At 44.8% G+C, this 25,881-nt stretch overlaps 1 protein-coding gene across 2 annotated transcripts in view; it reads left to right on the forward strand.

Moving 5' to 3' along the window:
* TSPAN4 (tetraspanin 4) overlaps window positions 1-25,881 on the forward strand; it is a 2,753,320-nt gene that overhangs the window by 1,024,471 nt on the left and 1,702,968 nt on the right. For both annotated transcript variants that reach the window (XM_085644888.1, XM_085644889.1), the window contains one exon: window positions 8,811-8,870. The gene's annotated coding sequence lies outside the window, so the exon portion shown is untranslated. The remainder of the gene's footprint in view (window positions 1-8,810; window positions 8,871-25,881) is intronic.

Below are 25,881 nucleotides of genomic sequence, written 5' to 3' on the forward strand. Positions count from 1 at the left end.
CGGTGGGGCTAAACCCGAACAGATTATTGAGGCTTTGCCCCAGAGGATAATTACCCTCATGAAAACGCTTATGCCTGCGATGCGCGTAAATTGGGACAAATTATCGGCGTGCAGGCAAAAGAGAGATGAAAGTGTTTCCGATTTCTTTACGAGATTTGAGGAAGCGTTCATTGACCATAGCGGTCAGGACATGGGTTCCGAGGGTGGTCAGCGGCTGTTCGTTGATAAGTTTGTATCGAATTTGTTGCCCGACCTTAGCAACAAGTTGAAGAATTCTGAGAGTGCGTGGGCTGTTTCTACCACTGCCCAAATATTGGCTACGGCCCAATATTACAAGAATAGAGAACAGGAGGAAAGTGAGCGTGCAGAAAAGAAAACGAAGGATCTCAAAACTAAGGTCTTGTTGCAGCAAGCCTACCCACCGCGTTCGAATTTCAGTGATACACAGCAGCCAAACAGATCGCAATCACAGTTCTCTAGATCACAGCCGCGAAATGTTTCGCCTGCGCCTCGCCTTGTGCTGGGCTATAATCAATGTGCATATTGCCGTGGGGAGGGCCATTTGAAGTTTGACTGTCCGGTTCTCCGTGATAGGAACAATGGTGTGTCAGCTCGAGGAGGACGTAGTGGCCCTCCACAGGTTTCTCGTGGTAGAGGTCGCGGAGTTCCCCAGAATCAGGCCGAACGCTTTGCGACGTCTTCGGATTCGCAAAATTGTTTCGATAGGCGCGAACCATCGTCCGGTCGGTCTGCACAGTATCATGTGGATGACTGTTATGTTGAGTGTGATGTTGATGCGGACGGTATCTACTAGGACAGCCATAGCCAAAGGAAAGGAGAAGTATCAGTTCCGGTTGATCAGAGAGGGCCATATGTTGCAGTAGCCACTATGGGCGTTGTTGAGCCTTTTCTGTTGGACACTGGTGCGGCAAAAAGTTCCATCATGCATTCAAAACTCCCTGGCGCGCCTTTGTCTGGCTTAACGAATGTTTCCGTTGGATTTTCTGGCGCCCCCGTTAGTAATCCAGTTTCTAGCCCTTTGCCCCTTACAATCGGGTCTCATGAGCTGGAAGCTCCTTTGATTTTGACCACTGGTTGTGGTGAGAATCTTTTGGGTTTAGATTTGTTGAAAAGGTTACATGCGACTTTGTACTGTTCTCCTACGGGTGTGGAGCTCACGTTGGGTAAGAGCGTGATTTCCCCTATGTATTTATCGATCGACAAGCTCCCATCAGAATTGAGATCTCTTCCAGACTCCTTGTGGGCGACAGGTCCCAATGACGTGGGCCTGTTGGATATACCACCTTATGTTGTCCACCTAAAAGTTGGTGCGCGTTTGCCACGTATACCTCAGTATCGTATTTCCCTTGATGGTGAAAGGGCACTATTAGCGATCATTTATGATCTGATCGGCAAGGATGTTATTGAGGAGACACGAGGTAATGTGTGCAATAGTCCCGTGTTGCCTATTCTGAAACGAACGGATCCCTCCAAGCCTCCCGTGTATCGTCTAGTTATCGACTTACGGGAGGTGAATAAAGTAGTTGTTCCGCAATTTCCTGTGGTGCCAGATATTACAGCTTTACTGACTCTGATTCCAGCCACTGCATCATGGTTCTCGGTCATCGATCTGAAGAATGCGTTCTTTAGCATTCCAATTGCTGAGGAAAGCAGAGATTTGTTTGGTTTCTCATTAGGTGGTCGTAGCTTCAGATTCAAACGCGCTCCACAGGGCTACTGTGAGAGTCCATCAATCTACAGTCAAGCTCTTAAGAGTCAGCTTGATGCGTTTGTGTTACCGGCTGGTGCAGCCTTGATTCAGTACGTTGATGATCTGTTAGTTGCTGCTGACACTGAGCAGCTCTGTAGAGCCACTACAGTGTCTTTGTTACAGCATCTCTGTGCTTTACATCATAAAGTGTCACCTTCCAAACTACAATATTGTTGTCAAGAAGTTACCTATCTCGGTCACTTATTGTCAAAGGCGGGAAGAAGGTTGACCCCTGAACGAATTGCAGCAATTGCTCGAATGCCTGTGCCAGCAACTCAGAGAGATGTGCGTGCCTTTTTAGGTATCACGTCATACTGCAGACAGTGGATCCCGAATTTTTCACTGTTAGCGAAGCCATTGGTAGCTCTTACGTGCAAGGACGTTTCGACTCCTTTGCCTTGGACGGAAGAATGTCAGAAAAGTTTTTCTGAACTACGTGATGCGCTGTGTTCGGCTCCTGTGTTAGGTACTCCTGATTACAGCAAGCCTTTCACATTATACGTCCATGAGAGGGACGGTTGTGCGTTGAGTGTTCTAACGCAACAATTTGGTGATAAGCAGCGTCCGTGTGCATATTTTTCCTCGACCTTAGACCCGGTGGCTAGAGCGTTGCCAAGTTGCTTGAGGGCGACAGCGGCAGCTGCGGCGTCTATTCGGCAGTCCGCAGGTCTGGTCATGGACAATATGCTCATAGTAATGGTTCCGCATGCAGTTGATACTCTCTTGAATCGGACAAAGACTCAACATCTGACGAGTGCAAGGTTGTCTGGGTACGAGCTGACCCTTTTGGCAAGTCACGTACAGATCAAGCGTTGTAATGTACTGAATCCGGCGACATTATTGCCGATTAATATGGAATCAGATGATGTGCTACCACATGATTGTTATTTACGGACTGAGGAAGAAACAAAAGGTCGTGTGGACCTGAAAAACACTCCTTTGTCAGATCCCGATGGTACTTTGTATGTGGATGGCTTTTGCTTCAAGTTGCCGAATGGTGATGTGACGACTGCGTATGCTGTAGTGACGTTGAGTACGGTTGTGGAAACTGCAAGATTGAACCAGAATTCCGCGCAAGCGGCAGAGTTAATTGCATTGACAAGAGCGTGTGTTTTGTCAAAGGGAAAGCGAGTGAATGTGTTTACCGACAGTCAGTATGCGTTTGGTGTTGCGCACAATTTTGGAAGATTGTGGAGAGAAAGAGGATTTATGACATCGCATGGTACAAAGATCCAGCACGGGCATCTCGTGAATGATCTTTTGGATGCACTCACATTGCCTAAACAAGTGGCGATCGTCAAATGTAGTGCACATCGGAAAGTGACGGATGATGTCGGTCGTGGTAATGCATTTGCGGATGAGATTGCTAAAGAAACGGCTAAGAATCTTGCGACTCGAATGTATGTCACGAGTTTAGTGAGTTGGCCGGCGGAGACTGGTATGTGTGAAAATACTGTTGAAAGTGTGAAAGCAATTCAGAACGAAGCTACGGAAGCTGAAAAGACCAAGTGGAAAGAAAGTACAGGGAAATTGGATATGCATGGATGTTGGGTTGACCTGACGGAATGCCAGAGGTGGATGTTACCAGACGCATATGTATTAGCTGTTGTGACGATGGCTCATGGGTTGTCACATATTAGTGCGAAAGGAATATGTAAGTTCTTGTCTCCTGTATGGAGGAATGATGGTATCGCTAAGTGTGCCGAAAGAGTGGTTAAGAATTGTATGGTGTGTTTGATGCATAATCCCGGAAAAGGCACCCCCACTCCACCTGGTCATTTCGCTCCTCCTGTTTGTCCCTTTGAGGTTATCCAGCTGGACTTCATCCATATGGAGAGATGCAATAATCTGAAGTATGTTTTGGTTGTGGTTTGCGCGTTCTCCAGATGGATTGAGGCCTATCCTCTTAAGGATAATACTGCCCTGTCCACAGCAAAAATCCTGCTGAAGGAATACTTTCCTCGGTACGGAATGCCCCGGATTGTATGGTCGGATAATGGGAGTGAGTTTGTGGGAAGTGTAATGCAGAGTGTGTGTAAGGGCCTTGGAATTCGTCAGAAATTCCACAGTGCTAATCATCCTCAGGCAGCGGGTTTGGTTGAAGGGTACAATGGTACCCTGAAGCTGAAACTTGCCAAGATTCAAGCTACGACTGGTCTGTCATGGCCTGATGCCCTGCCTCTGGCTCTCCTATCGACCAGAGCGACTGTACACTCTCGAGTAGGGCTCAGCCCATATGAGATTGTGTTCGGTCGCCCTGCGAACATTTGGGGAGTCCCGAGACCTAGGGCTTTTGATAGTCTTGAATATCCAATGTTGATCGATTACTTGCATGATTTGACCACTAAACTACGGTTAATTCACCAACAGGTCTTTGAAGCTCTACCAGCGCAGACAGAGGGTCCTGGACACCAGCTTCGGCCAGGAGATTGGGTGGTTACCCGAAACTTCGGTCGAAAGCGTAATTTGGAGCCAAGATTCGTCGGACCCCACCAAGTCTTGTTGACGACGAGGACAGCGGTTCGACTGGCGGGCCGGAAAAATTGGGTTCATGCCAGCCACACAAAGAAGGTACCGATCCCCTTACCAACCGACTGTTGGGTGAGAACTGGGATTTCAGCCGCAGAAACTGAGACTCCTTTGCGCTTTGTGCCATTTAGCGACGCTCACCCTGTGGAGGAGGATTCGTCATTGTCAGATCCACAGGTGGAGTCATTAGTAGCAGAGAACCCAAGGTCCGACTCATCATCTGTTTCATTGAACACTGTTGCGCCATCTGAACAATTGTTCGTAGAGCAAACTCGACCTGGAAGAAGTCGATACTTTCTTCGTTCAAGGACTAATAAAAATTGACAGTATAGTGGTCTTTAACGTTACGAATATTATGAACAATTACATCCTTTCTTTCTGAGTTTTCTTGTACTTTCCACTGCTAAGAGACTTGTAATAAATCGAGGAAACCTCGCCATCCGGGTTACCGTAGGGCCGTGCGGGTACTCCTTTCTGTTTAGCAGGTTTCTGACGCTAGGTCGGTTACTTTTGTCGATTCCTGGGAACTCCTGGGGATTGATAATCGCTACTCAGAACGAAGTGCGTCAAGTACGTCACGGACGGTTTGTAGAGGATGGCATTCTCTAAGCTAGTGGACGAAGAAAGGGTGTCAGCGCAGAGATCAGAGTTATGGAGGGTTGTACAAACAAAATGTTTTCTGTTTCAGGTGTTTCTATTGTTTCTAACTGTATCTATGTTATTGGTGGGTGGAGTATATTTCGGAGTATCGTTGTTCTTGCCTTCTGCTTCACCTACCTCTGCTCTTAACCTAAGTTCCCTCACCACTGTTTCCCCACATTCCTTTCATCCTTTGCCTCAACATGAGCAGGTTAGACGTGCGGAATTTATGAATAATTCCTTTATTCAACTCCTACATCAGCATCAGTTGGTGGTGAATACTACCAATTGTTGGGTGTGTGGGTTAATGCCACACACTATGGATAGGGGTATTCCGTATTTGGTCCTTCCATACAGCTCCCAGGGTTCAGCTCGAGCATTCCAAACTATGTTTCGCAGTGCACTAGATTCCTACCCCAGTCGAGAGCCACGGTCTGTCAACTTTGGTCCTGGGCCGTACCACAAGCCTTTGGCGATAGCCATAGCAGATCTGGATAGAGATGTTATTGATGCATCACTCATTCCAGATGAAGAAGTGCAGGCCTATAAGGATCTGAGCGAGACTGAGTATAGTACGTCAGTGGGTGATAGACAACTTAAGAGCTCGTCCCCAATATGGATTGTACCGCACCTTGGAAATTTCTGTTTGCAGGGTTTGGGTCGAAATCCGAGAGCACAACTTGGGAACAGTGCTTGCACTGAAACGTACGTCCTACCGATGCTCTCCTCCCCTGTTTTTCTGACTGCTAAGGGCACCTATTTTGTGTGTTATGAACGCGCATATACATGGTTACCCCGCGACTTTTCGGGTACCTGTTATATTGCGAATCTTTTGCCTCCAACCTTCACAGTTGCTTCGGACTACCACAAAACTAGAGTCATGAGAGGCGTTATTAGCAAAGAGGATACTGCTGGTCAAGAAGCAGGAGACTTCTTTAAGGGTTTCTTGCCGTTTTGGGGACCTATGGTTAATAGTAGGAACCTAAGACAGTTGACCCGTGTGGTAGAGTCGACTGCTAATATTACTGCAAATGCCCTTGGTAATCTAACAGCTGAACTACAGGCGGATAGACTCATGACGCTGCAGAACCGTATGGTTCTAGACGTTGTTCTTGCAGATAGAGGGGGCGTGTGTAAAATTATCCATTCGAGTTGTTGCATTTTTATTCCTGACAATGCTCCAACTGTTTATCAAGCCATCTCGAAGTTGCACAAGATTTCCGAGTCCATACACGTGGACGAAGGTAATTGGACGCTCCTAGGATGGTTTTGGGGCTTGATGTCAACCTGGGGTTGGAAGATTCTAATGATCGGAGGGGCTGTTGTAGCATTTCTGTTCACGTGTTGTCTTTGTGTGCAGTGTGGTCCTGCCTTATGTGGCCTATGTGCTACGACGTGTATAAGGCGGCCATCTGTTACCAAGGAGACATTGATGGATAGAATGATGTTCCAGCAGCAGCTGAACGATCTGATGAATATTGATATAGATTCCGATCTTGACTAGTGCTTGCCTACATGAGGGCAAAAGGAGCGTCTGAGGTTCCGTATGACACGGGACCGCAGTTTTGAGTGGTGACGAATATGGATGAGTTTGGTATCTATGAACCGCAAATGACGAGTATAGTGGGTGTACGAAGTTTCGCTATGCAGCCACGTATGGTTCGCCTCATTTTTGGGTTCGTTCATCCGAGCCCTCGGGTTCCATTTTAGATACAGCGTCCATTTTTGTTTCTTGCCCTCAGGTAGCCAGCGAACGGGCTTCTTGTCCGCTTCGTGACCCTGGAACTCTCAAGCTTACACGAAGGACACGTGTTCCTTTGAGGTGACTTTTATGATGAAGGAAATGACGCGACTAAAGCAGATGGCCCCGCTCGAGGCTCATCTTGCCGCTCCGGTCTATTGTTTTAGCCACGCATACATTAGACACGAGGTCTTTGACCCCTCTATCGAGTTTCCTTTATTGCCCCAACCCTCTTTTCTAACCTGTTGTGCATCCTTGTCCTTTCCTTACATCTGTTCTCCGTCCTTCCTCTTAATGCGTTTATGGTTAGGATGGAATGTGTTTATCGCGGAGGGGATATGTTTTTACAGTTGGGAACCGGCAAGACTGTTGTAATTATGTTCCGGCCTCTTGAAACATGAATGCGACCCTTTGCAGTTTATTGTGGGAACTGAGTTGTAACCTTTGTTCATCATACTGTGCTATGGCCGAAACCTGTATAAAAGGAGCGATCCACTTCTACGAATTTGAAGCAGTCTCCGAGAACCTACACGTTGTGTACTTCTTGTGACCTCTGTATCCCTGCAGTAAATAAACGCTGATCTCTGACGTCGCTGGAAGTGTCCCGTGTCTCTGTGTTTGGTACGCCAGAACAGGTAACCCACGAAGGTTTCAGGTGTTGTTCCCTGGCACCGCTGGGTCTTAAGAATAACCCAGTCCTTCACAGCCATGCACTGTACCACTCACATGAGCACATACACCCAACGCATGCATATAACATACACACACTGCACATTGCTGCATCCTCCCCATATTGTACCATTCACAGTCACACATACACCCAGAACATGTGCAAAACAAACACGCACTGAGCGGCACTACACACCAAACTGATGTAGGCCAAGTGTGAGTTAAGCAAACAGCAGTGGAACGTTAAATGAGTGAGCCTGTTGGCTTCACACCAGTGACACATTTAACAACCATTAGCATAGTCAATAGGTCTTACCTTTGGGACCTTATACGTCTTTAACTATGCAGCACATTACCCTGGGTGCTGTGCCACCAGGTATTGAAGAGCTATACAGTTACTACACACTGGGCCATGCAGTTTGATTCAAGAATGCATGCATGCCTCAGGAAACATTTATGGACACCTTCCAGAGCTTGTTAACGCACAGGCAGAAAGACAAGTGCCTCGATGCAAGTCAACAGCACTATAACATTCTGTGTGCGACTGCATCACTGGAGTATTGAACAGCCTATGAAAAAAGTAGTAAAGTACTTTCCAATGCCAAGACGTCAAATCCCTTATCATCCAGGCCTCTAATCACCAGACGCCTTTCTCCAGAGTTTTTCATTCAAAACACTGCTCGCACCATGCATTTACGAGCAAGCCCCCGGCCCCTCCCTCTGTTCCAGCCCCCTGGGTATAGGAGCACTGGGCATAGCACCAACAGCAAAATGCTCCCATTTATCAGATAGAGGGGAAATAATGAATAAACAGGGACGGCGTCGGCATCACTTAATCTTCGCGCACCTGAAAACAAAAAAATTAACCTGACCTTGTATAATGTATCTGGTGCTCATGTAAAGCACTCTATCACCTTTGGCTTGCTAGAGTTCACATTATTTAATTAAAAATGTCTCACAGTCCCTGGGGAGCTGCTGAAAATGTCCTTTGAATTTAGAGCTCTGAGAGGAGGAGGACAACAGGAAGAGGCAGCGGGCGGGCATGCAGCGACATGGGAGGAATGCTGCTCCCATTTGTTAGGTAGAGGGGAAATACTGAATAAACAGGGACAGCATTGGCATTCCTCAGTCTCCATGCACCTAAAACCAACAAAATGAACCTGACCTTGTATAATCTAAGTGGCACTTTTGTAAAGTGCTCTAATACCTTTGGGTCAGTCGGGTTCGCACTTTATAAAAATGCCCCAAAAAATGAATTTAAACTTGCGTAATGGAGCTAGAACTCAAGTAAAGTGCTCCAACACACTCAGGTTGCTCAAGTTCACATTATATAATTGTGGCACTCTATGGAAATTACCCAGAGATATACTGTGACACTGTTGATTTTTTTCTCTTATGCTCTTTTCATTTTCCTTTGAATGAGGATTATAGACTGAGTCAATGTCTTTTACTTTCTCCTAGGATCTTCTGTTTGATCTTCTTCTGGGTTCTTCCTAGCCACGGAGAAGAAGAAAGACTCAGGTAAGTGGTTTTGTCTTTTCCCTCTTATTGTCAATTTAAGGGAGGGGAGTGGGAGAGAGAACTGATAGTCACCCAAACGATTCTCCACCAGTGACCGAGTGAAAGCAAATAATAAAAAAATCTACTATTATAAAAATAGCCTACGAATATCTCTGTGGCTTTCCATGTACCTTGGAAAGCCACGTTCCTCTGGGAATGTGGTGGGTCAATTTGCGGTGCTTCTCTCCTCTCCAGTCTTCTCTCTCCTCCGAAATTGGTTCTGTGACATCGACCGCTGTCCCTGGTGGGTCTGAGTCTCCTGGTTCCTCCATCTCTGGACAACTCTGCTCGCAGTAAAACCTCCTCCAGCAGTCCTATGATTTAGAGTCTTCCCTCTGGCTCAGGACGCTAACGTCCACGTTCTCTTCCAAAAGTTGGGGCTTCAAAAGTTCCGCGCTTCGTGCCTCAGCTGTGATTCGTGCTTGTGATTTGATTACGTGGGCACTCCCAGAGTTTATAAAGTCATCTTCTTTAAAGGAGCCGTCTTCTTCAACCAGATATCCAGTGTCGCGGGAGGCAGTATGTGGGGGTGGGGAGGCTGAAAACAGAGGTGAGGAGAAATATAAGAGGGAAGTGCGTTGTCTTCCTCTTCCCTCTCCCCAACTGTCTCGCTGTTTCCTGTCACTTCCTGACAATCATAAAAAGCGTCTCATTGTCCCTAGGGAGCTGCAGTGAATATGCTTTGAAATTAGAGTTCTGAGAGGAGGTGGACGACGGGAAGGAAGAGGCAGCGGGCAGGCAGGTAGCGACATGGGAGTAGGTGGGACAAATTAATTCTGCTTCCATTTGTCAGGTAGAGGGGAAATAATGAATAAACAGGGGTGGCGTCAGCATCAATGAATCCCTGCGCACTCAAAAACAAAACAAATTAACCTGACGTTATGTAATGTAACTGTCGCTTTTGTAAACGCTATAATACCTTTGGGTCAGTCGAGTTCATGCTCTACAGAAATGCCCCCCGAAAATAATCTGACGTTGTGTAATGTAACTAGCGCTCATGTAAAGTGCTCCAACACCTTCAGGTCACTTGAGGTCACATTATATTACAAGCGTCAGAGGAAATGCGACAGCAGTTGCCAAAGCCGTGCCCTTAACTGTGCTGCAAGGTTGGGCTCTCGAAGGTCAGGTGATTGAGGCTCGCTAAAGCAACAAGCAGTGAAGTAGGAGGGGTTTAGGGGAAATCCTTGCACTTTGAATCAGAGAAGATTAATGAGGCACCCTCGAAAACAGCTTTTGAAGTGCCTGACATGTCACCTCAGTATTTGAACCGGATGGGTAAATTAAGTGACAGGTGCTGAAGCTGAACCAACGAAGACGGTCAAACAGTGACACAAGAAGAAAACAATTGTCCCTCAAAAGAACACATAAGCACAGAAGCGTAAGGTTAGCAGTAATTAGGCAGTGCACTGTGGGAGTACACAAAACACAAAAACATAAAAACAAGGGACAATGAGGAAGGATTAACTACTAGCAAGCAAGCATTTTTGAACAACAATCCAAGGGCTGAATAAAAAGCCAAAAGCAGGGCTGTAAGCCCACAGAGTGAATACAGCAAGTCTCAAAGAGACAGCGCAGGCACTGCCTTGGCTCAACCTAAAAAGCATCTGTTCACTCCTACTGATCACAACACGGTATGCTGCCACTACTGCACTCGTGCTGCTTAACTCCTGGTTAAGGGAGTAGCCTTTCATAACTATAAGGGTAGCACTTTGGGTGCCCTTCCTGGTCCAACAAGAGCCCAATCTGTGAGACAGGCCTATGTCATGATGCACACGCATAATCCTATGACAAAAAAAATCTGATTTAGGCATTCAGGAATGAGTACAGTTGAGGCACTCAGGGATGTGGTGCACGTCCATTACCATGCTGAGGACTTTTCTGTCCCAACACTTGCCACAACAATATTTCGATTTTTTTCTCACTAAACTCTGAACGCGAATGTGCAGTTTTGGAAACGTGCTATTTTACTTCAGTTTAAAAGGAGAGTAGCAAGCTTTACTGTACTGATGCTATACCACTTCTAGACATCTTTCAGAATGAATGCAACTGTAAACCATCATTTGTTTCTCTCGGTCCAACTCATTTTGATTGCAAATGCAACAAACCTATTTTATTTTTCAATATATTTTTTCTTAGGCTGGGAAGACTCATGCTAAGAGTGGGAGGAGGTTGCTCTGGCAGGGTTGTGGACTTACCTAGAAGTTGGTCATATGAAGCAGGCGAGGAGTCTGTGGCTAGGAGGGGACACTCAATATATTGTTTGTGTGATTTTTGGGCATCATAAATGTAGTTGGTAACATGTGGCCGGTGGTTTGCCGTAGCAGAGCGTGATACTGGTCTGATTGCCTGAGGTGATTTTCTGCAGATGGTGACATGAAGCAGTGGAGGAGGGGTGTGTGGCAGCTTGAGTGGTCTTCAATATTTATATATTTATGTATGTATGTATTTATTATCAATTTGCTGTAGTGTGCCCTAGACCCAGCAGATGAGAGAGAGCTTTATAAGAGATCGTGGTGCCCGGTATTCTGGTAGCTGTTGCAAACCAGCGTGTGCACAATTGGACACCAACCATTTGTGAACATGGATCGTTCAAACCACAAAATGGCCCACACACTGAGTCACAGAACTACTTGCCTAATGAATCATAATTAGGCAGGTCATTATTTACATTTCTTTAGCTGGGAATACAGCGATGGGGCCTACAAGGGATAGGTGGGAAATTTCCATCCCAAACAGGAAACATTTTTTTAAAACAAGCCCATTAAAGGGACAGGTGCTGCTTTAAAATAGAGGTGATAATTGTTTCCTGTTTCGACAGGTATCGGAGGGTCCGTGGTCATGGCCTGCTTCCCCACTTGAACACCCTATTCATGCATTTAACGAGCCAGACAGGCTTTTTCAATACCAAAAACTTTTGGGAGACATTACATCATGAAGTTTGTTATCGCAAAGCCTCTGATTTTATGAATCAACGGTTCTGTGACTAGAAGATACAATGATACAACACGTCCTACCGTAATAATTTTAGGTTTTAATGTGAATGAATGAAATTCTTGTAAATCATAAAATAGTTTCCCTGGTGTGTTGCCAGACTCTGAAAGAGGAAGAGCATTCCAGAGGGTGGATGCCAGAATAAAGTAGGCTTGGCCTCCCAGTCTGGCTTTAGCCAGCAGAGACGAGGAGCTAGACCTACCAGAACATAAGGGCACATTTCTAAATAGCAGCTTCTGGAAAAGGTGCACTTTTTTCGTAAAACGCTTTTCGACAGTAGAGCAGTGCATTAAATTGAGTTCTCCTTTCAATCATGAGCCAGCGGAGAGCTCGTTGAGCTTCAGAGACCTTGTCATACTACTGAAAGGAGACCTAACCCGCTATGTCCTGTACCCTTAGCAACCTGTGTATTGAGGCGAACAGACATTAAAATAGTCCAGTGTGAGAGCTCTCAAATGAGAAGAAATAAAAGGCATGATTTTCTTGTCATTTCTCCTTTGGACGATGCAGGAGGAAGAGGCTGCATTCGTTTGAGAGTTGAGATAGCGAGTACGCAAAGAACCTGGTCAAAAATGGGGAAATGAAAGTATCATATAATAAAGCTAGTTTCATGTTCTGTAGTAAGGTGCTGCAGACAGTGTTGTTACATAAGCAAAGGCCAGAGTGATGTTCTTACCCAATCTAAAGACAGAGTATAATCATATGGGACTAGCTCAATGGTCAGACTCGTAATCAAGTTGTCCGTGCCGTGGGTTCTTCAGGCTGTGAAACGGTGCTGAAGCAACATAATTCCTCTTTAAAAGTAGAGACTAAAAAGATTATAAGAAGAGTATAAGATAATAAGAAGATTATGTACAGATGAAGCTCAAACGCTTGGAGTGCTCCAGAAAAGAATGACTTTGATATTTTTGTCTTTTTGAAGGCACTGGTTTCAGGAAGGTGGCAGCTGGATATCCAGAGGTGGCATTGGGTGCCTGGGATTATCAATTTGTGGACTATATGCAATTAGGTCCCACAATGGAGAGCTTTATGGGTAATACAGGCTAGGATTCCGAAGCTTCTCCCTCAATGGGCAGTACGGTTAAAGACATATGTCAAATCTTCTCGTGCCAGTGGGCACCCTCCCTGCTGCGTGTTATGCCTCTTTGCAAGAGGTGGAATTTGGACCATTTCTACTCATATTGACTTAACACGGTCTAGCCTCATACTAGCTCCAGAGCCAGTACCCCTTGTTTAGAATGATTGTCTGGGATGAAAGGCTTAATGCCGATAAGGAGCCTGATCTGATTCTTATTTGCTAATTTATTTATAACGTTTTATATAGCACGAACATGACCTGTGAGGGTATCAGAGAACTGCTGTGCTCCTTGAGCTGAAGAGCTGATGTACATTTGAGTTTGCGGTCTGCGAATACCTGGTAATTTCACACATTCAACAAACGCAGGTCGGTAGTTCAGCACTTATCACACATTGAACAAAGCTTGAGCCGGGATGGGGCAGTTTGTGGGGGAGATAAGGAGGAATTCTGTTTTGTGGGGCAGTTTGATGCAAGGTTTAACATCCAGGAGTGAATGTCATCTAGGACTCACGCTTCAATTTAAATCTATTTGTGGCAGGGTTTTTTCCAAACATGATGAGGTGTCATCAGCACAAAAGTGATACACAACGTTTGAGGAAGTAGCAAGTTGGTTCATGTAGAAGTTGGAAAATGTGTGACACAGGATGAACCCTCATTGCATTCTTTGCTGGAACACTAATGGGTTGGAGAGAGAACTGCTCAGTCTTACATGTGGATACCAGTTCTCAAGGAGTGATGGGAACAACTGAGAACTGCTCCCCTCAAACCCATTCTATCTATAAGAATTTATTGTAGAATGGAGTAATTGAGTTTGTTAAATGGTACCAATCGTTCTAAATGCATGAAGAAGCAAAAGTGGGCTCGCTACCAGCGCATGCTGCCTAATAGCACCCAGAATGAGCCTCAGAGCTTGATTCCGAAGGATCTAGTTATGACTTAATAAGTAATCAGGAGGGACAAAATATATTGAGTTGGCAAAAAATAGCCTGAAGGTAAAGATAGCTGCTACAAGAAGTGTTTTGCTTCGTCATTGAGATATTGTAAAAGGTTCTGTAGGTTTCATATGTGGAATGAGCAAGTATATACTAAAGCCAAACTTATGGACAGTAAATATTCTGTAATTATGAAAAGATTTCTTTCTAACCATTATCACAACTTCATATTTTTCTATAGCCTTTTCATGTGGCAAGTTCGATTGTTCATCATAAAAACGTTGCCAATATTGCTCTGCTGAGCGCAAGGCTGGTTTTACCATGGCAGTATGCTGTTTGTGCCAAGGGGCTGCTTTCCTACACCTATGCACTAACGTGGTTCTCAAAGGGGTACATTCGCCAATGGCTGCGATCATCCGATTGGAATAGGGTGAATACTGATCAGTCAAAGAATTTGCGTTTATGAGATCGTCACATGACGTGTAGTTGTAAAGTGCCTCATCGCCCCAAAGGGATTCTTGGCGCATAATGACAGATGTGCATTGTTACTCAACTTGATGGAGCACACTTTATCAATGTCAGAAAGATGAAACGCTGAGTACACCTGCTGTGATTTGAACCTGTGACCATGAGGTCAAACACAGATCCTTGCGGTTGATGCATTAGCCCACTGAGCCAGCAGCCCTGGCTGGTGGAAGTTTTATAACAAGGATGGTATGCAGTTCCTAATGTGAATGCAGGCGAACGTGTGTTGAGAAATGGGCTCTACTTAAGAGTAAGTAGTTGCGCAAGAAGGGGAGAAGAAACTTCTCCTTGTTGGAAAAAGACCCTCACACACCTAGCCAGCTAGGTGTCTTGCTTCATCATCGGGTCTGCTCCTTATCGGGGCGGCGCTGCAATCCCCGATCGGCACCCAAGATGGGGCCTTCCTGGCGGAGATCTTTTTTCCAAAAACCGGTGGGTGAAGTGCGTGTGAGGGCCCTGAATTGTGTAGGTGATAATGATATGTAGGGAAAAGTAAAATAGGGGAGAAGGTCCACTCAGAAAATTTTAATGAACGTGGCCCCTACCCTAATTAAAAATGAGACAAAAAACGCTAATCCCCACTCTAAGGATGTGGGGTTTATGCGTCTGTCAAGCGGTCAACATGTTTCTTGCCCTTAAGTCGATTTGATGGCAATTCGTCAGGACCAAAGGATCTACCTACACTTAAATGGTGGTGGTCTATAGTACAGTATACAGGTGAACCACCCTTACAGCACCCAAAGAAAGTGTGGTATCTGTAATTCTAAAAACACAGCCCCATTAGGGTCATGGATGTGTGGTATCAGATCCGGCTAGTGGAGACACTAAGGTGTAGTGTCGGTTTCCAAGGAAGAGGGTGGCGGCAGACCTACCCCCACGTCGCCGGTCCAGGAAATACCTGTAGTGTTGCCATTCAGAGTAGACAAGCCCAATCCCACTAACATTTAAGAACCTCTCTTGTGAGCAACAATACAGAATTGTAAAACTGATGAGGAAATGTTGTTCTGCAAAGGCGCAGGGTGTAAATGTTGCACAAAATCATCTAATGTTCTTAAATGGTCTGTAAGGGGGGTGGTCAGTATTGATAAGATGTAAGCTCGGTGAGGTGAGACGATTAAAGACATCTTTTGAATCATCTCCAATGGCGGCGTTAGGCCAACAGTTGAAGTCACCCACCATCAGTCATTTAGCTGCGGCCACTAATAAGAAGTCTACCATCTCAAAATTGCCAATGTGAGGGTACCTATATATGCCGGAAGTGCCCCACTGGGAAAGGGAGCTGCGATCATCACTGCCGCAAGGGTCATTGTCCAGGGTGCAGTGAGGAAGCGGCAACCCCGCATACCAGGAGGCATAAAAGGGTGACACAGGTCGTGATGCACTTGTCATTTCAAGCAGGACAGAAGAAGACTTCGGCACATCAAAGCCGACCGTGCATGTAAAGCTATATATTACATTTTCTGTAAAACAAAAAGAAATAACGCCTTGTTTCATCATCAGCAGGTGCAGTACTAGGCACGGCCACTGGTTCGACGTACTTAAGCGCCCAATATTGATAAACAGATGGCCTCGGATCTTTCTATTTATTGCTACCTTGTGTGCTACTTTGCAGGTAAAATATGTATTTTTGAAGTCCAGGCTCACATTATGACATGGGACGTACAAAGTCAGCAAACTTGCAACTATGCATAGTTGTTTTTTTAAACATTGCAAGCCTTGTGAAGTGGAAAGCGCCTGCAGTTAAAATAAAATAAAAAAAGGGGCAGCTTTAGAAGCTCTTCATGGCAGTGGGAAAGTATTCCCTCAGATAGTTAGGAGATCAGAAGGATTGGCACTGCTGATCAGCCATGCCAACCCCTGCTCTAAGCCCACAACAGATCAGGCAAAGTTTGGCCTTATTGGCTGCCGCTGCCCTTCTCCAAGCATCCTGTACCCAGGAGACGGTGGGAAGCTTCTAGGCTCAGACATAGTATCCTGGCACTGTATGTCCCACCCAAGGGGCAATCTGGGTCAGAAAATCACATCGTGAAGCAGGTCAGGCAGGATAAGCCTTGTGTCGCTGAAGTCAGGAAATTTCACCCGGCATCACCCAACTTGGGCATGAAGATTTAAACGTTGCCCCCTTCTGATTATGGCTTTGGAAGCAATTATGTCACCTGGACAATGACCGTTTGGTGTCCATGTTGGCAGCAGCTGACTGTTGCTGAAAGAGAAGACGAAGCCGCATCAGCACAACAGTTATCTCACCATCAAGCCCCAGCATGTACGTAACCTGAAGATAGCGCTGAAATGTAAATCGATGTTACTGCTTCACAGTCCTGACTGCACCCCTTGAAGGCTCAACACATTCATAGCATTTAACTGTGGCTTGTTGTAGAAAATAAGTCACTATCAAAGCTATAATGACATTGAGTACACTCTTACCCATCATACAACCCATTTAAAAGATAGAGTCTGTCAGAAATGTTCCCCTTGACTTCTTCCATATTCTTTGGTGGAAAGTTTCAATGCATTTGTGGCAACACTTTGTCCAAAATGGAAGGCACTAATCTGCACATAGTTCTTCAATTCACAGTAAATGCACCTGGGTTTCTCAGCTCAAGTAAAATTTGTTGCAAATGTAGTGACAAGGCCAGAGAGGGCATAACATTTTTCCTGACCATGCACGTTCAGAGCAGCGGGCAGGCGAGTGGCTTCATGCGCTTCACCTCCCACTGATCTGCTTTCCAAAGACCTGACCCAGGCCACCCTCCACCTCCACTGCTGTGCAGGGTTTCTGCCCTCATTCTGCTATTTCTGTGTTCAGCATGAAGAAACCTTACACAGACGCGAACCCCTGATGAGATTCAATGCTGAAGTATTTGACTGAGTCACAGGCGGCTTTGACCAATGGCTTTGTTGCGTCTGACAATGGCCGAAAGCTTGTAAGGGCTCTACAGGATGGCAAAAGCACCTGCGCTCCACATCTACTCATTGTCTGACCCTTATTGTGCAGACTGACAAGAAATGAGCCAAATGTTCCTGACATACTGGCCATCTGTCACAACATTTGTTGCCAGTCTGGCCCCTGTTCATTCCCAGAAAGAATTAAATAGGCTGCAGCGAGATAATTGCCTTGAACTGCATGGGCTCCCGGATGAGATTCAACCTGATGGCATTCTCCTCTGTGGCCCATAAAGCTAGCAATGGCTTTGTCCTTTAGGAGACAGGTAGTGCAAACATATATGTCTCCGATCCCACAAAAATATAAGGCAGTAAAGTGGATCACCACTCATTCTGACTGTGCTCGATGGTTCAGTGAGCAACAACAATTCTCCTGGGAGCTGCAGCTCTGCTATCCTCTGGTTGTTTGCACCATAACCAGAGGTTGAGGATGGCAACAGGTTTCAAAGGATGTGAGCAAAACAAAACACTGGGTCTAAGCAAAACACAGCTTGATTGCTTTGATTAATCCCAGAGCTCAAGAGGGACATATTGACCACCCATATATATGTATCTGTCTTTATTTTGGATCCCAAAACAAATTTGCAGTTTCCACCTTTCAATCTAGAACATTCATCAAAATTACAACAGGGGAATGAGGCAACAGGTCTGCCAGTTCAAGGACAGCGAACTCCTGAAGCGCACTTTCCCTCCACAAACGTATAGCGCAGTGCAGGTACCGAGGGCCCAGCACTGCAGGCAAACTATACTCCCAGCAGCAGCCACGAGTCTTTTCAACCACTGCTTGCCAGCACGCATCACAGGTTCATGCCAATTCTGAATTCATATCCACTGGCAGCCAACTGGACAATGCCATCAACATCCAGACGGCTACCAAATGATGCCGCAGTCTGTAGATGAAGATCTCAATGTGGGTGTCGATCGTGAGCCATTTCCATACGGGGAAGGGAAGGTGGAACTGTGGCAAGCAATGAGCAGACTGGCAACCAAGTATCTGGTATGTCCTGCCACCAATATGTCCATTGTACGTGTCACTAGCACAGCTGAAGCAGTCATTGGCAACGGAAGAACGCGCCGGTCGATTGTGTATGTTGAGATGCTAACTGTGCTGAATAAGAACACGCATTCGCTACCCCAGGTTTGTAATGTTCAATAAAATCAGAAATCAGTGTCTAATATCCATGTCCATCCATGACGAATATGTAGATGATTGTGGTATTATCCACTAAACGTTTATTTCCACTTTTACTGTTCCACAAACCTATTCAAAATGATAAATAATTTCCACCAAAACGCAAGACTCCCTACCCATTTCAAGTTTTGACATCTCTGACCTTGTGATTAGGCTGATATTTGAGATGAGAATGCATGAAAACAGAAATGTTGACATGGGGAACATTAAAAGACCTAAGGTGATGGTGGTGTGCGCGACACTATTGCAAAGAGAGAACGAACGCAAGCCTGCCCGCCAGAGCTCAGTCACAAAGTGAGCACTCGGCATGTCTGTCAGAACATGGAGCGTTGGAGTCTGAAGCAATCGATTTGAGAGGAGCAAACCCTCAGAGGTATTACCACACTGACAAATAAGCCACACTTGTAGAGGGCAAATAGGTCATTTGGAATCAGTTTATGCTGGTCAATTTATGCCTGTGTGGTTGTTTGTGCTTGCACAGACCCTAGATTGCCAGGTTAGCATAAGCCTAAACTATTTCAGAAGGTTAACACCCTAAAACAATAAAGAAGGGAGCAGACCTCTACGTATTTGCATCATATCTGGTCAGTTGTATCTCTGCCTTTATACACTTTTAACTTGCTTCAGTTCTGAGCAGGTGTTTTGCAGTAAGGGGGAGCCAGCAATCAATGCTGTCTTGTAATGGCTGGGAAAAAATCCGATGCCTGAGGAACATTCATCAGTTAGGTTGCAGTGTGATAGGGTTTTAAAAACCCTTTCAGAGGAACAGAAGTTTACACATTGTTTTCTAAACAGCTGCAACAATCTTGCCCACTTACTTTTTCATTTTAAATAACTGTGCTTTGATTCCCTGAATCTCCCTGGAGGACTTAATGGAAGCACTATCCCTCGGAAAGTGCTTATCAAGATGATATGAATGTAACAGAACATCTTTCTGTATTAACAACTTTCTGTATTAGCTGGGATTCAGCAGGACTGAGATGGAACAGAATAAGATATATATGTATATATATTCCCCAAAATCGAAGGACTCCATTTACTAAAGTAAATTACCTGTACATCTGTTCGGCTGTTTTCTGCATCGACTAAACTCTCCTTTTCAAACTGGAGTCACTTACAACTGTCGCATGGAACATCTTTATGTTTATTGGATTTACTAAAGATAACACTTACACACACACCTGTTTTCCCACACTCGAGTCTGTTTTCCTAGCGCTAAATCTGACTATTTAATGCATTGAGTAAAGTCGAACAGTTTACAGTTAAAATATTACCTTTTTTTAAATTATCTTTAGAAAACCTTTCATCTCTCAGTTGGAAGTTTTTCCCCCTAAGATTGAATTCGATTCTACATCAGCTATGGGAAAACACATTTTGCACACTTTCTGCATCATTTCCATCGGAAACTTCCAGTTGTCATTTAAATGTGCAAGCAATTCCAGGAAAAGCAGTCACACATATTCATAAATTACTAACAAAGTGATACCTGAGCGTGTGGCCTCTACTTTGATGAAAAAATATCCATGCCTACTCCTCTGACATACCCCTAGTGATGCCCACGGGTAAAACGTAAGGGAAAATATGAGACATTTTACCCACATATCCGTAAGTTCTTCAACTGTGGTGAATATGGTGTAACCTACACAGGCATAAGCACCATTATTAATTACTGTCGAAAATCAACAGCGTATATGAGTATAGAAATCCACTATGTAAGTGGATGACTAAGAAGCGTCATCAAAGGCTGGTACTGTAAACGTCATTCAGAGATATGGTAATATTACATTTACGCTTTGACGCCTCGTCAGAGGTAGTAAGCGCTATACAAATACAATTACAAATACAATAAATGTTACTGCAGTTGTCAGTAGAATGGCAGGTAAGGAGACGTGTATGATGAAGAGTGCGCTAACATTACCAAATTTGACATGATGTACCAACAACATAAATTTGTGTTGTTCATCCTTCTGATATGTGCCACTTTGTGCGAGTAACGCGACATCTTCATGTCCTTGCCTCAGTTATTTTGGAATGGCAACTTCTCCCATTGATAGGAAAATTCTATCAGGTGTAAATACTGGCTGTTTCCTCTGTCCTCTGCTCAAACCTGCCCCCCATCGCCTCCTCACTGGCATGGTGCAGGCTGCTTTCATGCATCTCCTTGACGCTTCAACCAGTTCCTCAGCCTTTTGCGGACATTGACACTTGGGGTCATATTTACTAATATGTTAAACAAGCATTGGCATAGCCAATAGGTCTCGCCTTTGGGACCTTATAAGTGTTTAGCCATGCAACAGTTGCATACCTAAATACTTAGAAGGTCCCAAAAGCGAGACCAATTGGTTATGCCAAGCGGCCGTGCAGCCGCAAAAGTGAAAGTGATCGAGATCACGATCAAACATCAAAGCGGCCGTGCGGGCGCGAAAGTGAAAGTAATCGCGGTAAAGCGCTGCGCACGCGCCCGCGCACATGCATTGTTGCTCTAGGCTGGCCTGGTAGCACTTTTTTGGAGCCCTCTCAATAAGTTTCGCCAGACCAGCGCATGCGCTGGGTCAGGCGAGACCTAAAAATGGAGTGCAGCAAATACTATGCTCAGACCATACTTTTAAACTTTTCCCACTGTGTATGCATGCTGTACAAAAAAAAGGAAGACATTTGGAGGAAAAAACCTTTCCTTCTATTTTGCACCTTCCTTAAGGAGTTGTATTCTTAAGAGAAACGCCCTGTCTACAACTTTTAGTAGATAGGACTTTGCATCAAAAACCACGTGGGCACCTGGTATCACCCATGGGTTGCCCCCCAATGCAAAGTAACATAAAGTGTGCAAATCAAGTCTTGGGATGGAAAGTAAATTCCAAATAAGCACTTTGCTCCGGGTTGTGTCACTTTTGGTGACTTTGCACCGGTGCAAAGTGTTGCTAAATGTGGGACTTGGTTTTCAAAGCATGTTCCTGGAGTAGCGGGATGGACGTTATTGGTGCCAGACATGGCAGACTTCAACTTTCTTCCCTAGTTTTTCACAACTTTATTCTGCCAGGTAGTGCATTAGTATGTGGGCCACCTAAAGGCAAACGTTTTGGGGCTTTTGAGGATTTGTTGCCGCACCTTCAGGAGTACTATTCATGGAAGGACCCGCGTCTGGCCTCTACTCCTCCCTTACCAGCAGTGGCCTGTGCAGGGAAGAGGGGTGGGGAGGTGGGACTGGGGGAGGGGGAGATTTCCACAGAAGACGAGGGAAATTAATTATTGTTTGATTTCCCCTGGTGGTCGTATGTCGAATCCCCCCCCCCCCCCCCCCCCCCCTCAACCTGGCCTCACCGCTCTCACCTGCAGGGGCCGCTGCTGTCCCTTACTTCTCCTGTTTTACTCAACATGTCTAAAGCTCAAAAATATGAAAGAGCTGAAAATCTTAAAATAAGAGGTTACATATAACTAAAGAAAAAAGTTCTATCGTACAATTTAAAGTTAACACTTAGAAAGTCGTAATTTAAAAAAGAGAAAACGAAAAAGATACATTTCAAATTTGTGGTTTGAATAAAGTTTATTTGAAGGTACAAAGAAAATAAAGCAAAACAAGAATAGGTGAAATGGCAAAATAACACTGGTGGTGAGAGAGAGGCACAACAGACTCGCATCAGGCAGACATTCACATGTGGCAGGGAGACACAGGTACAGGGTAGCAAGACACATAGATGGATATTTGCATAGGGTAGCAGCTGATGCCTGTCGCTCCGCCTTTTCTGTCCCTGACACCGCGCTTCATAACACTGTCATAGAGGATATGTAGGAACAGAAAACAAACAAGGCTTTAAGAATCATGTGTACTTCTGAAGTTTACAATACTTAATCATCCCTAGCCTCTCACCTGTACGTAGCATGTTAGTAAATCTACGCTCAGGTGCACAGACCTAGAGGTATAAAAACCAATACTTAATTTTTTTTTTAAATGGAGGGCTCTCCTCAGGAGGCCACTGCAGCTGGCACCACACGTTGCCCCTGCGATGCTGCCAATGATAGTAACAACTCAACTACTAACCTTCACACTTCTACAAGTGTGACAATTCGAACTATTTCAGGTCCCCAAAGCTATAAGAATAGTTTTGGCGGCAGGTAATAGCCATTTGTAATGTGTATTGGATTAATAATTAACTGTTGGTGTGGTTATCTCTAAACTAGACAGACAGCGCCACCTTGTGGCAGACTGTCACAAATCATGGTGTTGACAATTAAGCACTGGAAGCCACCGGCTCAAATTAAGCACAGATAAAACCCCATATGTCACAGGGAACATTGACTTATGAAAAATATGTCATGGTTGCTTGTGTAATGCAGGGTTAATTTGCACTATGTCAGCACTCAAACCCCTCTGCAGTGCTTTAATTAAGGGTGGACCCAATTTTTATTCCGCCAGTGGAATTGGAGTACTTTAGTAATTCCGCATTACTTAGGTAATGCAGAATTACTCATTGATTCCTCCGCTCTACCAGCAGAATTAAATCAGCACTGTCATTTTAAAAAACATTTCAACTTAGACTTACATCTGCGGTGATTTTCAAATATAGAGGGACTGCTCCCAATTCAAGTCCTGTTTAAGTGCCAATGCAGGGTACATACCCCTTGGTGTCCTTACATTATAATGTAAGGGCACCAAGGGGTATGTACTGGAGTGGGTATGCACTGGAGGGGTATGGAGTGCACTGTAGTGCAGTGCATGCCTCTCGGTGCCCATACATCAGTTTGCAAGGGCACCAAGGGGTATGCATTGCACTATAGAGCACTGAACACTCCTCGGTCCCCTTACATAATGATATAAAGGCACCAAGGGGTATGCACTGGAGTGGATATCCTTGAGTGGCCTCACATACCTATGTAAGGGCACCGAGGAGTATGCACTGCACAATGCGGTGCCCACTCTGCCCCTTGGCGGAGTTCCTCTGAATTTTAATGTGATTCTGCGGAATTCCGTGGAATGAAACTCTGCCAATTCCACCCACCCCTAGCTTTAATACTGTGAGGGCTGCTAGGATGATGAAGCATGGAGGACCAAATTATGGGGCATGGTTATCTAAACTATGTGGCATAAAAGCAAATTATGTACAGCGTTCCCTGGCACTGCTATTTTCATCAATTAGAGCTAGAAACAATATTTTTGGTGAGATACGGAAATTCTGCAAATTATTTGGTCAATGTAGTAAATCCATAACTATGCAGTAAATGTTGCGGCCAAAGAATCCTTAAATCTACTGACCTTGCCATTTCCCATTTTGTAAATCAATACATTTTTAAAGAAAGGAAAACAAGATGTAAACATTCTATTTCCAATCGATGCCCATTATTGCTGCAGTTTGAAGAAAACTGATTTGTCAAGCTAACTACCCCCAAATAAACATGCAATGTAAATGATATATCATGCATATCATGTGTGATATGATCCTATATTTGCCACCTTTTTCTGGACCCTGTTTTGCTAATATTAGGATTCTGGGTACTGTGACATTGCTGCTCAGTGCCACAGTTCATGTGCTCTTGCCTTAAAATTGTACTGTTAAAATTGGTTTGACCTAATTACCATGACTAAGACCATGATAGATGGGGATAAAAATGCACCAATTGCATAGAAGTTAAATGTCATATGTGGGCTGCAGTGTATTTATATCACCCCCAAATATGAGAAAAATATTTGGCATCTAGAAGTACCAATGTGATCAGACTGGGTTTGTAGTTTAAAAGCATTGCAGTGACACATGGAAAGCAAAGAGCCTTTGCCCAGCATACATACCTATTTTTATTTATTAAGTGAGTCACTGCTAAAGTGTGCCTTGTAAGCCATCCTTATGTAAAACGTTTCATGCAGCATACTGGGACTAGGATGCCTTCACAGTGGATACCCAAATGGTGATTTAACTATGTAAGTAGGGCATATTTTCATGGACACATCTATGTATAAATATGAATCCTTATTTTATATCTTTGCTTGGGGAAGTGGTAGCAAAATAATGTAATGTTATTTTCCACTTAGTTTAAAAAATCTGATTAAGTGGTGAAAGTAGATCTTTAATAGCACCAGTGGAGAAAGCAACATTGAAAAACTGTACTTTTTCCTCCCTGAATGAAGCTGGTTCATAACCAGTTTGCCCCTTAACCCACTCCAGAAGATTAATTAATGGTTGGGATGTGGTGACACTGCTATATGAGAACAATGGCTTGGCCACTGGCCTCAGGAAAGCGGGTGCCTTTTCAGCAACTGTCCTATTAGGGATTAGCCATCTGGGAGGGGACGAGGAACAGTTGGCGAACAAAAGGCAGTTCTGGGTCTTTCTTTGACTTGAGGAGGGCAAATGGGCTGGCAGGGCCTGGGCACATTTAGTCCCAGGTCATCATAGACTTATGGTTCCAGCCCCAGCAGGATGGAAAGCCAATTTTGGACCCTGATCTAGGGGAGAGCATCTCATCTAAAAAAGGAAAGCAGCTAGAGGAGAGCCAGTGCCAGCCAAAACGGGTTATCCAACTTGGACTTAGGGTTTTTGGGTCAAAGTTTTTGGAAGAGTTCGGGTTGTCCGTTGGTTTTCACAATGGGGCACAATTGAGGCCTCTGTAGCTGAGGCTAAAGGCAATTTGAGTTTCTCACAGTGGATCATAAAGGTGTTGATAGTACATGCACATTTCGGCCTCTCCGCAGAGCACACACAGCAATGCTCAAATAAATGTGAACTAGAATTCTATAGGAAACTGTGTGAAGTATACAGCTCTCAACATTTTGACGGTGCCAAGGGAAAAGAGAAAGCAGTGCTTACAGGTGAATGGGGTGCTTGTTTGCGGTGTGGGGGGGATGGTGAAATAGAGAATATGAAAATAAGTCCGTACAGAAAGAGAGAGAGTGAAAAGAGTATGCGAAGAGGAAAGAGATGACGCTAGATATGTAGAGAATATGAAAATAAGTAGGTACAGAAAGAGAGATTGAAAGAGTGTGCGAAGAGGAAAGAGATGACACGAGATATGCAGAGGGAGGATTTCAGAACAATGTTGGATGAAAAGTGTGCAAGTGTCAGGTAGAGTGAAAGCTGCAGAGGAAAGTGGTGTTGAGGGGAGAACAGGAGTGGTTGAGACAGTCCGAAGACCACTACCAATTCCACAGACCGTCGTAATGTTAAATTCACAGTCTCACATGTTCAGAATTGAAACATTTCTGGCTGGTTTTAGGCGTATGTCCCCTTTTAAGCTTGTGGCTATAGACAGCTTTCGCCAGCTGTTGGACGTGCTCATGTGATCAATAAAAGGTGACGGCATTTCAAGAATGGTTACACTGTGCTA

Source organism: Triturus cristatus, chromosome 3_1, assembly GCF_964204655.1.
Source record: "Triturus cristatus chromosome 3_1, aTriCri1.1, whole genome shotgun sequence".
In the NCBI taxonomy this organism is placed as follows: domain Eukaryota; kingdom Metazoa; phylum Chordata; class Amphibia; order Caudata; family Salamandridae; genus Triturus; species Triturus cristatus.